Below are 11,727 nucleotides of genomic sequence, written 5' to 3' on the forward strand. Positions count from 1 at the left end.
AAAAGATCCATTAAGTAGAAAAACTTATTAGATACCAGGGTTAGTATCTAATAAGTTCTACCTACTATTGGATTTGAACCAATGACTCCTGCCGTATGAAAGCAATACTCTAACCACTGAGTTAAGTAGGTAGTTCAAAACAAAAAAGAAAATTCTATCACTTTTCTAATTCTAATTATAGATAGATTATTCTTTCTAAGCAATACCAATCGATTAACAGTAAATAGATCAGAGATTTATCATATGGATAAGGATATGGATTAGGCTTGACAAAAAATCTTTTTTGTATTAAGATTTTTTGTACAAGGGCTATAGCTCAGTTGGTAGAGCGCCTCGTTTACACGTGCGCCAATGTTTTTCAAAGAAGCATGTAATGAACATGATTAGTCTTATTCAAAAATCAATGTCTTACTCCATATATTGAAAATAAGGGAGAACAATAGCCTGACAAATAGTCGGTTTAGTATGATTTTGATGTGATTTTCGATACAAAATCTAATAAAACCACTCATTGATTTGTTAATTGATAAGGTTAATAGCTAAATCTATTCAATGCTAGGCATAATGAGTATAAGGATCTCAAAAAAACTCTTTTCGTCCTATGAACTTTAAGGTGTATAAAGTCTCATATTCAACTCTTACATACAGCGGAACGATAGAGATTCTATTTATTTCAAATTAGGTGAAATAGGCCAAAGGAAGACCTAAGTCAAGGTAATCCTTCTTTGAAAAACTTTGGTATTGCTCTTAGATCAGGACATAATGAATCAGAGTGCATGGAACCATCTTTTTATCGTCATTTTTCTCATAATGAAATAATATGGTGGATTAACTGATTTTCTTTTAGTTAATGAAAGAGCCCAATGCAACAAACTGCATGTTGGGTCTTTGAAATAGTTCAAATCATTTCGATAAGAAATTCAGTTTGATCTCTTTTACCGAGAAGGTCTACGGTTCGAGTCCGTATAGCCCTAATCCATTTCATTTTTCAAGACTTTTTTTTTTGAAAGAGTTTTCAAAATATCTTAAAAGATATTAAGATAAGAATAGTATCCCGAATAAACTAATTATTTAATAGAGTTTCTTCAATTCTATGTAAATTTTGATATTCTTACATTGTCTTTTACTATAAGTAAAAGTAAAGTAATTAAGTAAAGTTAAGTAAATTAATTTTTGAATTAAGATATTTTTATATTTATTCTATCTTTTATTCTATCTTATGGAATAAAAGATAGAACTATAAAAACTTATGGGATAAAAGTATAGAACTAAAAAAAAAAAAGAGAAGGTGAAACCAAAGAAGAGAAAAATTTCTCTTCTGTCTAAGAAGATCTTATGTTTACACCATATCTAACTAGAATGGAAGTTCAAAATGAAATCAGGATTCCTTGAATCAAATAGAATCTTTAAACGAAACATGTCACAAATAAAGTCAATTCATAAAAATATATCCTTCTTTTACTGAAGTTCTGGATGAATTAACAATGGGAATTTGAATCAAAAAATTCAGTATATTTTTATTTTATACGAAGGAGTACATTTATGTTTTTGCTTCATGAATATGATATTTTCTGGGCATTTCTCATAATATCAAGCCTTTTTCCTATCTTAGCATTTTTTATTTCGGGAGTTTTAGTCCTGATTCGTGAAGGACCTGAAAAGTTTTCTAGTTATGAATCAGGTATAGAACCTATGGGAGATGCTTGGTTACAATTCCGAATTCGTTATTATATGTTTGCTCTTGTTTTTGTTGTTTTTGATGTTGAAACAGTCTTTCTTTATCCGTGGGCAATGAGCTTCGATGTATTAGGTGTATCTTTATTTATCGAAGCTTTTATTTTCGTTCTTATCCTAATTGGTGGTTCAGTTTACGCATGGCGAAAAGGAGCATTAGAATGGTCTTAACTAAATATTCAGAAAAACGGAAAAAAAACAAGGACAAAATCCTAATAAGACAGTTATGAATTTGATTGACTTTTCGTTACTTGATCAAACAACCTCCAATTCAGTTATTTCAACTACATCAAATGATCTTTCAAATTGGTCAAGACTTTCCAGTTTATGGCCTCTTTTATATGGTACTAGTTGTTGTTTCATTGAATTTGCTTCATTAATAGGTTCGCGATTTGATTTTGATCGTTATGGATTGGTACCAAGATCAAGTCCTAGGCAAGCGGACCTAATTTTAACAGCTGGCACTGTAACAATGAAAATGGCTCCTTCTTTAGTGCGATTATATGAACAAATGCCTGAACCTAAATACGTTGTTGCTATGGGAGCTTGTACTATTACAGGGGGAATGTTCAGTACTGATTCTTATACTACTGTTCGGGGAGTTGATAGGCTAATTCCTGTGGATGTTTATTTACCGGGATGCCCGCCTAAACCAGAGGCAGTTATAGATGCTATAACAAAACTTCGCAAAAAGATATCTCGAGAAATAGTTGAAGATAGAACTAGATCTCAAGAAGAAAATCGATGTTTTACTACTAATCATAAATTTCATGTTCAATGTAGTAATCATACTGGAAATTACGATCAGGGATTTAGAAATCCCTCACAATCTATTTCAGAGATATCTTCTAAAATAAAATTGAAAGATTCAGTATTTTCTTACAATTAATTAGGTAAGGTTATTTTTTTCAGAATTAAGAAAGAGCAAGTCAATCTTTACTTTCCAATTTTATGGTAAAACACTTATACAAATTTGAGAGAGATCAATAGAATGGAGAAGGATCCTTTGCAAAATGATTTATCTGATTGGCTAGTCAATAATGAACTGGTTCATAGATCTTTAGGTTTTGATTCTCGAGGAATACAAACCTTACAAATAAAGGTCGAGGATTGGGACTCCATTGCTATTATTTTATATGTATATGGTTACAATTATTTACGCTCTCAGTGTATTTATGATGTAGCGTATATCATCTTACAAGAATACAATATGATATATATAATCCAGAAGAAGTATGTATAAAAGTATTTGTGTCAAGGAATAATCCTAAAATCCCATCTGTTTTCTGGATTTGGAGAAGTGCTGATTTTCAAGAACGTGAATCTTATGATATATTGGGAATCTCTTATGATAATCATCCACGCCTTAAACGTATTTTAATGCCTGAAAGTTGGATAGGCTGGCCCTTGCGTAAGGACTATATTACTCCAGATTTCTATGAAATACAAGATGCCCTTTGAATGATAAGAAATCCATGTTCACTTAATTATGACATGACTTCAAAATTCATTAATGAATATTTTGAAATTCTATTTTACATGAAATAAACAAAGTAACTGCTAGATTCTTATTCACATCATAGATATAAAAAAAATACATATAAAAAAGTCTTTAGATTTTTTCATTTGGAGGAGAAAGAAATAGAATATTCATGTATTTTCTATTAACTGAAGATTTTAGAATTGCACTCAGAAAAGAAGGTAAGCAAGAAAGAAATAGAATAAATAAAAAAATAAATATGAAATTCAGGAATAAAAAGAAGGTATCAAATTTTAAAATGCATTCTGTCTATCTATTCTTATCTTAGAACTCTTTACTTTATCTAAAACTAAAGAGTTCTTTTTTAACTTCGATAATAAATATTATTATATTTTTAATATGATGTTTCTATATATCTATATTCTATAGATATAATAGAATAGAGAAAAGATGAAAAAACATTATATGAGGATATTAATATATTCATAATATTAATATTATGAATTAAATAAATAATTGAGTTTATATACTAATCATATATATAGATATATATATGTATATTCTTATTAATTCTTACCCACCCAATTTATTTTTGTCTTGCCGGGAACCAGTTTTGAACTGGTGACACGAGGATTTTCAGTCCTCTGCTCTACCGACTGAGCTATCCCGACTATTTCTTGTGGATCACTCGAGTAGAATACTCGTACCTATGCCCTTGTCAATTAAATAAAGGAGTTCAAATAAAATTAAAATTTATTCAAAAAAATTGAATAATCCATGTTTAAGATAATGATGATTGGTAATGATTTCATTATAGAAGAATGATTCTTTGCATATGCTTAGGATCTTTTCATATGCTTATATTTTATTATTTTGCATAATAAATTTTTTTTTTCAGATCTATTTGCGAAATGAGAAAATAAAACGAATTAAAAAGAAAAAATAGTGAATTTTATTTTTTATTTTTCATCAAAATAAAAAAGAGATATTTTGAAAATCAAATGGGCTTTTTATTGGGGATAGAGGGACTTGAGGATAGTGTCACTTTCTCTCTTTTATAACATGTTTTTTATAAGGATATAGGATATAGGGGAAGAGAAAATTCTTCAAAACACATAAAGAAAATGATTGGACTACTTTTAAATGAGAAATTTGAAATGAACTCTGATATTTTCAATTCTTCAAAATCTTACTATTTTAATGATATAGGATCTAAAACTAAAAATAATTAAAAATTCTTCAAAACACATAAAAAATGATTGGACTACTTTTAAGAATTTTATACTTTTAGCGTAACCTTTATAAATTATAAATTCAAATTCGATCGTCCATTCCTTCTCTCTCCTATGTTTAAATCGTGTTTTATCTTCCTATATTTTTCTATTCTATAAAGTATATTTTCAATTTTGATCAGCAAGGAGATTTTCTTGAATCATATAGGAATTGAAATAAGCTAAAAAAAAGATTATTTCAAGAAAAACTAGTCAATGATGATCCTCCATGGATTCTCCTATATAAGCTGCTGCTAAGGTTGCAAAAATAAGAGCTTGAATACCGCTTGTAAATAATCCAAGCAACATGACAAGTATAGGAATTACTAAAGGGACTAAAGAAACAAGAACAACAACTACCAATTCATCAGCTAATATATTTCCAAAAAGTAGAAAACTCAAAGATAAAGGTTTTGTGAAATCTTCTAGAATATTAATTGGTAAAAGGATTGGAGTTGGCTTAATATATTTCTCAAAATAACTCAATCCTTTTTTGCTAAGACCCGCATAAAAATATGCCACTGACGTGAGTAAAGCTAAAGCAACCGTTGTATTTATATCATTCGTGGGGGCGGCTAACTCCCCATGAGGTAACTCTATGATTTTCCAAGGGAAAAGAGCACCTGACCAATTAGAAACGAAAATAAATAAGAACATAGTTCCTATAAAGGGAACCCAATGACCATATTCATCTCTAATCTGAGTTTTGCTTAAGTCCCGAATAAATTCAAGAATATATTCAAAGAAATTCTGACCATCAGTCGGAATGGTTTGTGGATTCCGAACAGCTATGATGACTGACACTAATAAGATTGCAATTACAATCCAAGAAGTGATAAGTACTTGGCCATGGATTTGTAAACCTCCTATTTGCCAATAGAGATGTTGACCTACTTCTACAGCAGATATCTCAAATAACACATTATATGTTCTAATGGAGCATGATATAACATTCATAATTTCTTTTCCTCTGATATAATTTGACTTCAAAAAATCAAAAAAGGAACCATTTTTTTCAATTCAACAATTTAAGTATCCTATATTTAGGATACCAAAAAGTCCTTTTGTATCCTATTAAGCTGAAACTAAGCTGAAACTTCCTTCTTGCATAGGAGCCTATATCCAAGTAAATGAAGAACTTTTTCATAGATCTTAATTATTTAATATTTTAATGATATTAAAAGTTCTATTTATAAAATATTCTTCATTCATGTCGTACTCGAGCAAGTCAAAGTCTCCCGTCCAGATAGGATGAGCACCTAAGTCCTCAGAAAGCCTGCATCGTAGTATCAATGGAGTAGGCATTGGTGTGGGATAGTAAAAAAGGATCTGCACCCACACCCACAATATTGTTCCCTTAGTATCTAGGTCAATGAGATCGACTTTGCCGAGACTCCAGGTCCAAAAAGGTCCTCGGATATCAAATCCATTAATGGCTCCAGCTCTAACATTTAGATCGAAATCACGAAAAGGATAATAAACATGGTCCATAAAATAGCCTTCCTCAGAAGGATATTCATCCTCTGTGGATTCTGTGTAATCCTCAGATGAACCTTCTTTTTGCGTTGAATCTTTTGATTCCTCTAATTCTAATTCCGTTGAATTTTTTGAATTTTGATGAGCATCTTCATCATAAGCAAGGTTTTTTTCTTTTTCTTCTATAGAAAAGAAAAAAAGCCCGCTATCGGAGTTGAACCGATGACCATCGCATTACTAATGCGATGCTCTAACCTGTGGGATTTGGGGTATTCTTGCTATTGTATTAATAGGTTTAATAGGATTATTTTTTTACTATAAATTGTCTACAGAGATGGAACAAAATGACAAAAACTTTGCTTCAGAAGAAGAGTTAAAAGAAGCAAAGGAGTTACAAATGAAAAATAATTTTTCAGAAGAAGAATCTCCTTCAGATTATTCAGATTGTGATAAATATTATTTTATGGACATTGTCCGTTATCCTTTTGGTGATTTCGATAGGAAATTAGCACACATCGTCGACCAAGTTGACGATTATACGTTTTAGGCCCGCTTCTGCGAGACTGATTCGATAGTGACGTTCTATCTATCTGATAAACTGTTGGATAATAATATCCAACCCTTGGTGGGGGGTCTGGTAAGATTGGAATACTTGGAATACTACACTGGTCTTAGATCAAGGATATATTATATCATTCAAGTGATAAATTCTAAGATCAGAGAAGGACCCCCATGGGTATGGTACATGGTTCGTGCCGAAATAATCGGGGAGGATGAAGAAATGTACGAAGACGAGAGGGTACTCTACGCCATGCTAGAGTCTGAACAACTCGTCCCTTGTAAAGTCAAGGATTATTTTGTCGATACTTTTTTTCATCCTGGAGATATCGTCCTACTTGAAGTAAACGAAACAAGTAGGTCGTTTTATGAGATTTTTGAAATTGTGGTTTGATTCCTCGGGAATTCTTTAAACTAAGAGTTTGAAATTTCGAAATATTTTTTAGAATTTCTTTTCTCGGTTTTAAGGATGTATTTGCGCCATAAAGAATTTTTTATAGAATTTATGAAATCACAAGAAGCAAAATAGTATCATACCTGATATAAGAGAATCTGTGGATAAAATATTACAAATGCAGATAAAAGAGTGATTGAAGAGATCTATCTCCTTCTATCCAAATCAAATCCTCCATTTGATTTGGTTTGGATAGAATAAGAAAGTAGTATATGAATCCATCCAACTTTTTGTGTATACTAATACTAGATTGAAATAATTTAACTGGCATTATACTGATTTTTTAATTTTTCCTGATCGGAAAAATCATGCATGAAAAAGAAAGAAAAAAGATAGAAAAATTTGGTTTTTTATGGTCAAAAATTCATTCACTCCTTTTATTCCACAAGAAGAAAATAAGGGTTCTCAAGTATTCAGTTTCATCAATAAGCTAAAGAGGATTATTAGAAATAGCAGCGTGTCAAAAAAGTTCTACTATTCCGTAATAGTACGTACATGTTTTCAAAAAGACAATTATGATTCTTTGATTTGTTTTTTTCTTTTATGTTCATACAGCGATTTTTATAACAGTATCGCACGCTTTGTAATAAGAAGGGAGGCCTCATGTTCATACGTAATCTAGCGTACATAGTCGACCAAGTTGACGAACGTACGTTCCAAGCCCGCTTATGGGAGACTGATTCGATAGTCACGTGCTATCTATCTCATGAGCTCTTTTACCAGAATATCCAACCTTCGGTGGGGGACCTGATACAATTGGAGTACAACTCTGGGCTTAGAGATGCGAAACGCCGCGTCCAGAAAATCGTAGCGATCTTGTATTCTAAAAAAAACAAGATAAATTCAAAAAGGTCGCTATGCCCATCACAAGAGGGCTGTCCACCTTAAAAGGACTTAATCGCGACTATGATTTCTTTACGATTACGTCTCAGTTCGGCATTAAGCTGGGACAACTCCTTTACTCAACCTTGGGTTTGAGAACGCTCCAAGATCTGGTGAATGTGGAGGCTTTCACTCTTGTTAGAGTCGTGTGTGAATTTTGCAACAAAATTGATCTCGAAAGATTCTATGAGAACTTCGAGGATTTGGTAGAATTTTTTGAACGCGACAATTCTCCCAAATAATTCGATTATCATCTATTATATATCTAGAAATTTAGAATACCAACAGAATCTTAAGCCAGAGGAGCCAGAGGAGCTAGAGGAACCAGAGGAGCCAGTTGATCCAAAGGATGTATTTGCGCCATTCGGTCATTTATAACTTCTTTATAATTAAAAATACTACGATACGATTAGTAATTTTCTAATTGCATAATATTGATTCAATTTTTTTTATGTGTTTTGAAGAATTTTTATGGTAAGTCTCAACTCAATATGGACTGTTTTTGGAAAAACTGCATCTCTATGCAATATGAGATGTTCACTAGCTAAATAACACTATGAATATCACTAAGTAATATATATACTTATTATATATACTTCTTAATATATTTATATATTAAATTAATATATTTATATATTAAATATGCATTTTATTTCTAAAAAATAGATTAGGATATAAATCTGTTTGTTCTGTGATTGTATATTCAATAAAAAAAATATGAACTAAAGGATCTCGAAGGAAGGGTAAAAAGAAACAATTAAATGAAAGAGTGGTTAGAAAAATATAGAAAAATTCAAACTTTATTTTTTTATATTAAGAAAATTCCATCAGAATCAGAAATAGAAAAGAAAAAGGAAATATCAAAAAAGTTCTGACAATTTGAAAATATTATTTATTTCAATTTCTAATTTTTAGTTATTTCGTTCTTACACGAGGAAGAACTTGAAGACCTTGTATACTTCTAATGTCGAATCAGGATCAACAAAGACAGAAATCAAGGATTGGGTCGAACTCTTCTTGTTAAGGTAATAGCTATGAATAGTCATCTTCTACCACGAACTTATTATGGGACATACAATGCATTAGAGGCGTATGATCATTCCGCTTGCACCGGGTTATTCTATTCCACCTCTTCTAGAGAAGAGAACTTTAAAATCAACTGATTTCTTACCATGGGTTTATACAAAATCTCTAGTCCGAGCACACGCAAAGGAGCCGTAGACAGTCAAATGAAATCCAATCCACGAAATAAATTGATCTATGGACGACATCATTGTAGTAAAGGTCGTAATGCCAGAGGAATCATTACCGTCAGGCATAGAGGGGGGGGTCATAAGCTGTCACACCCCGAGACAACCCGCCACGTATTTCTACGTAAGGCGTGTGCACATCACATACATTATCAATAAAAATATAAATAAAGCCACATTTATTTCATAAGCAAAAGAGTTTAACAAATGATCACGGCCGACATGGCTATCAACACAACACTGCCATGCTGACTCAATGTATCAATTATTGAATCATGGAAACAAAACTAAACAACATGTGGCAATTTATTAATCATAAGCCTTCCCGCTTAGTCTCACTCTTGTCCTTGCTCGAATCTTTCTGCTTCATTACCTGGAACCCACATAAAAGTGGAACGGGTGAGAGATCGAACCTTCTCTCAGTGCGGGATTTAGTTCCAGCCTAGAGCTTATAAAACATTTACTTATATTCACAAATATGAAAATACATAAATAAAATGCGCATGCTTCTTCCAATGCAATGCATATCCTATTGTTACTTCATTCATTTACTTTCATTTATTTAAAGAAAAATCTGTTAATCTTGTTCGTTTGCCTCACTAGACGGTGAATTCATATGCCGCTAGGTCTTGGCGTGATAGGACCGCTTCCGCCTGCAATCACGTCCGTGAAAGGACCGCTTGCGCCTACGATCACGTCCGTGAAGGGACCGCGTCAGCCTACAATCACATCCGTGACAGGACCGCTTTCGCCTACAGTCACGTTAACGAGGGGTCCAGTCGAAACTAAACCCAATGTATACATCCCAATATGCAAGCACATTGGCCCCTGTTCAATTACCATATTCGTTCTTTTTCAAAAAACACATTTATTCAATCACACAGTTCATGCCATACTCAACACATCCTATTCGTGCAAGTCCATTGGTCAATATATGAATCCTATCATTTCATGCAAGTTATTTGTGTCTACTCAAGTCATACGAATGGTTCGACAACAACATGCATAAATCCAACTAATGCAATAATAATAAATAATTTAATGACAATAGGAAAGTAAAATAGTTTTATAAAGTCTAGGAAACCCGCACCTGTTATTGTAGTAGATTTCTATTCGTTCCTCCACTCTTCTAACACTTCGGAATTCGAACCTAGATTACGTAAACATGACTCTAATTAACATTGCTTGACAGCACTTATCATTAATACTTAATATTCTTTAGTCATTTACAACTTACATGAAAACTCGTTTAAGAATATATAAAGGGTAAAAAGGTGAATAAATTAGACTTGAAGACATATAGATTGTAATTTTATTTATTTGTTAAACAAGAACCGAAAATAAAATTAAAGGTTGGTTGCAAGCAGAAAGGAATATTATATAATACATTATAACTTTATTTTACTAAGTCCTTTAAAATATAGCTATTTAGTGGTTGCGATTTTATTTATCATCATTGTACAATATAATTAAATATTTTGTAAAAATTAATATAGTTATCTCAACAAAGATTTAGAAGTAAATTAATGAGACTATAAGTTTAAAGACAAAATAGGTGAGAGAGAGATATTTATAAACGTTTGAACAAACCAAACATATTTATGACATGATTTTAAAAATATAATGATATTAAGGAAAATAGTATGAGAAGGTACGTTTAGTAGATTTAAAATAGTGAAATGAAAAATCATCATACGTATACTAGTTATAGACTTAATTTATTATCATACACTGGTTCAATAATTATTTCTGATTTAGGGTTACCTTGGAAGCAAGGCACATGTGAGAAAAGATAAGGGGGCGGCGCATAGGCCGCAGTGGTTGCTGGGTGGTCGTCTACCCTGGCGGTGGCTGGTGGTGCAAGGCGAGGGAAGGGAAAGCAGCGCACGGTATGTAGCGGCAGCGGCTCTTTTGTCGGCTCCTTGTGTGTCTCGGTGGCCATGGTTCTAGAGGAAGGATGTAGAGAGAAGTGGATGGCTGACGGCTGCTAGCTAGGGTTATAACTTACAAATGCGCAAGACTAGAATATGGAAGGGCTTTTCATAGAGGGGGTAGAGGGGGCTTGGTGCTAGCTGGCGAAGGAAAGGGGCAAGGTCACGTAGGCGGGAAAATAAAAGAGGAGATAATATCAAATTTTATGGAAAGGAGGATATAGAAAAATAAATTGAAACATATATAACAAGTTTGAATATATAACTGTATATGCAATTGGGAGCAGAATTAATGACATGTCTTTTATACACATATCAATGAATACGTCTAATATGGAAAAAACTCAAAATATAAAGAATCATAGGTCTCTTAATTGATTTCTATATATATTTAGTTAATATGAGAAAGTTATGAGGAAAATACTCCCAGTCATCCGTTATTATTAATCTTTCAGAATATTTTGGCGCATAATTATTCTACTTAGATACAATATTCGAATATGATGTCTTAGAATTTGTAAAATCATATGACGTAAAATTTGTTGATCTCTATGTTAGTAATTTCTTAATAAATATTTATTACTTTCCATAGCATTTCTCTTATATATGCTTAATCATATATACTTATACAAAGTATAAATACTATTTGTTCCTAGAATTATATTAATAAATAAAAATAATCGACGTGACG

The 11,727-nt window shown here is 32.0% G+C and overlaps 1 long non-coding RNA gene and 1 other non-coding gene across 2 annotated transcripts; both read right to left on the reverse strand.

Moving 5' to 3' along the window:
* Positions 1 to 3,812: 3,812 nt before the first annotated feature.
* Positions 3,813 to 3,885, reverse strand: TRNAF-GAA (transfer RNA phenylalanine (anticodon GAA)). The gene has a single exon. It is a non-coding gene; the product is annotated as a tRNA-Phe (tRNA).
* A 5,314-nt stretch (positions 3,886 to 9,199) lies between these two features.
* LOC144558078 (uncharacterized) lies at positions 9,200 to 10,981 on the reverse strand. Its single transcript, XR_013512840.1, has 3 exons — positions 10,870 to 10,981; positions 10,196 to 10,255; positions 9,200 to 9,478 (listed from the first exon to the last, which is right to left on the reverse strand). It is a non-coding gene; the product is annotated as an uncharacterized LOC144558078 (long non-coding RNA).
* Positions 10,982 to 11,727: the final 746 nt, after the last annotated feature.

This window comes from Carex rostrata, chromosome 1 (genome assembly GCF_964058835.1).
Source record: "Carex rostrata chromosome 1, lpCarRost1.2, whole genome shotgun sequence".
Taxonomy (NCBI): domain Eukaryota; kingdom Viridiplantae; phylum Streptophyta; class Magnoliopsida; order Poales; family Cyperaceae; genus Carex; species Carex rostrata.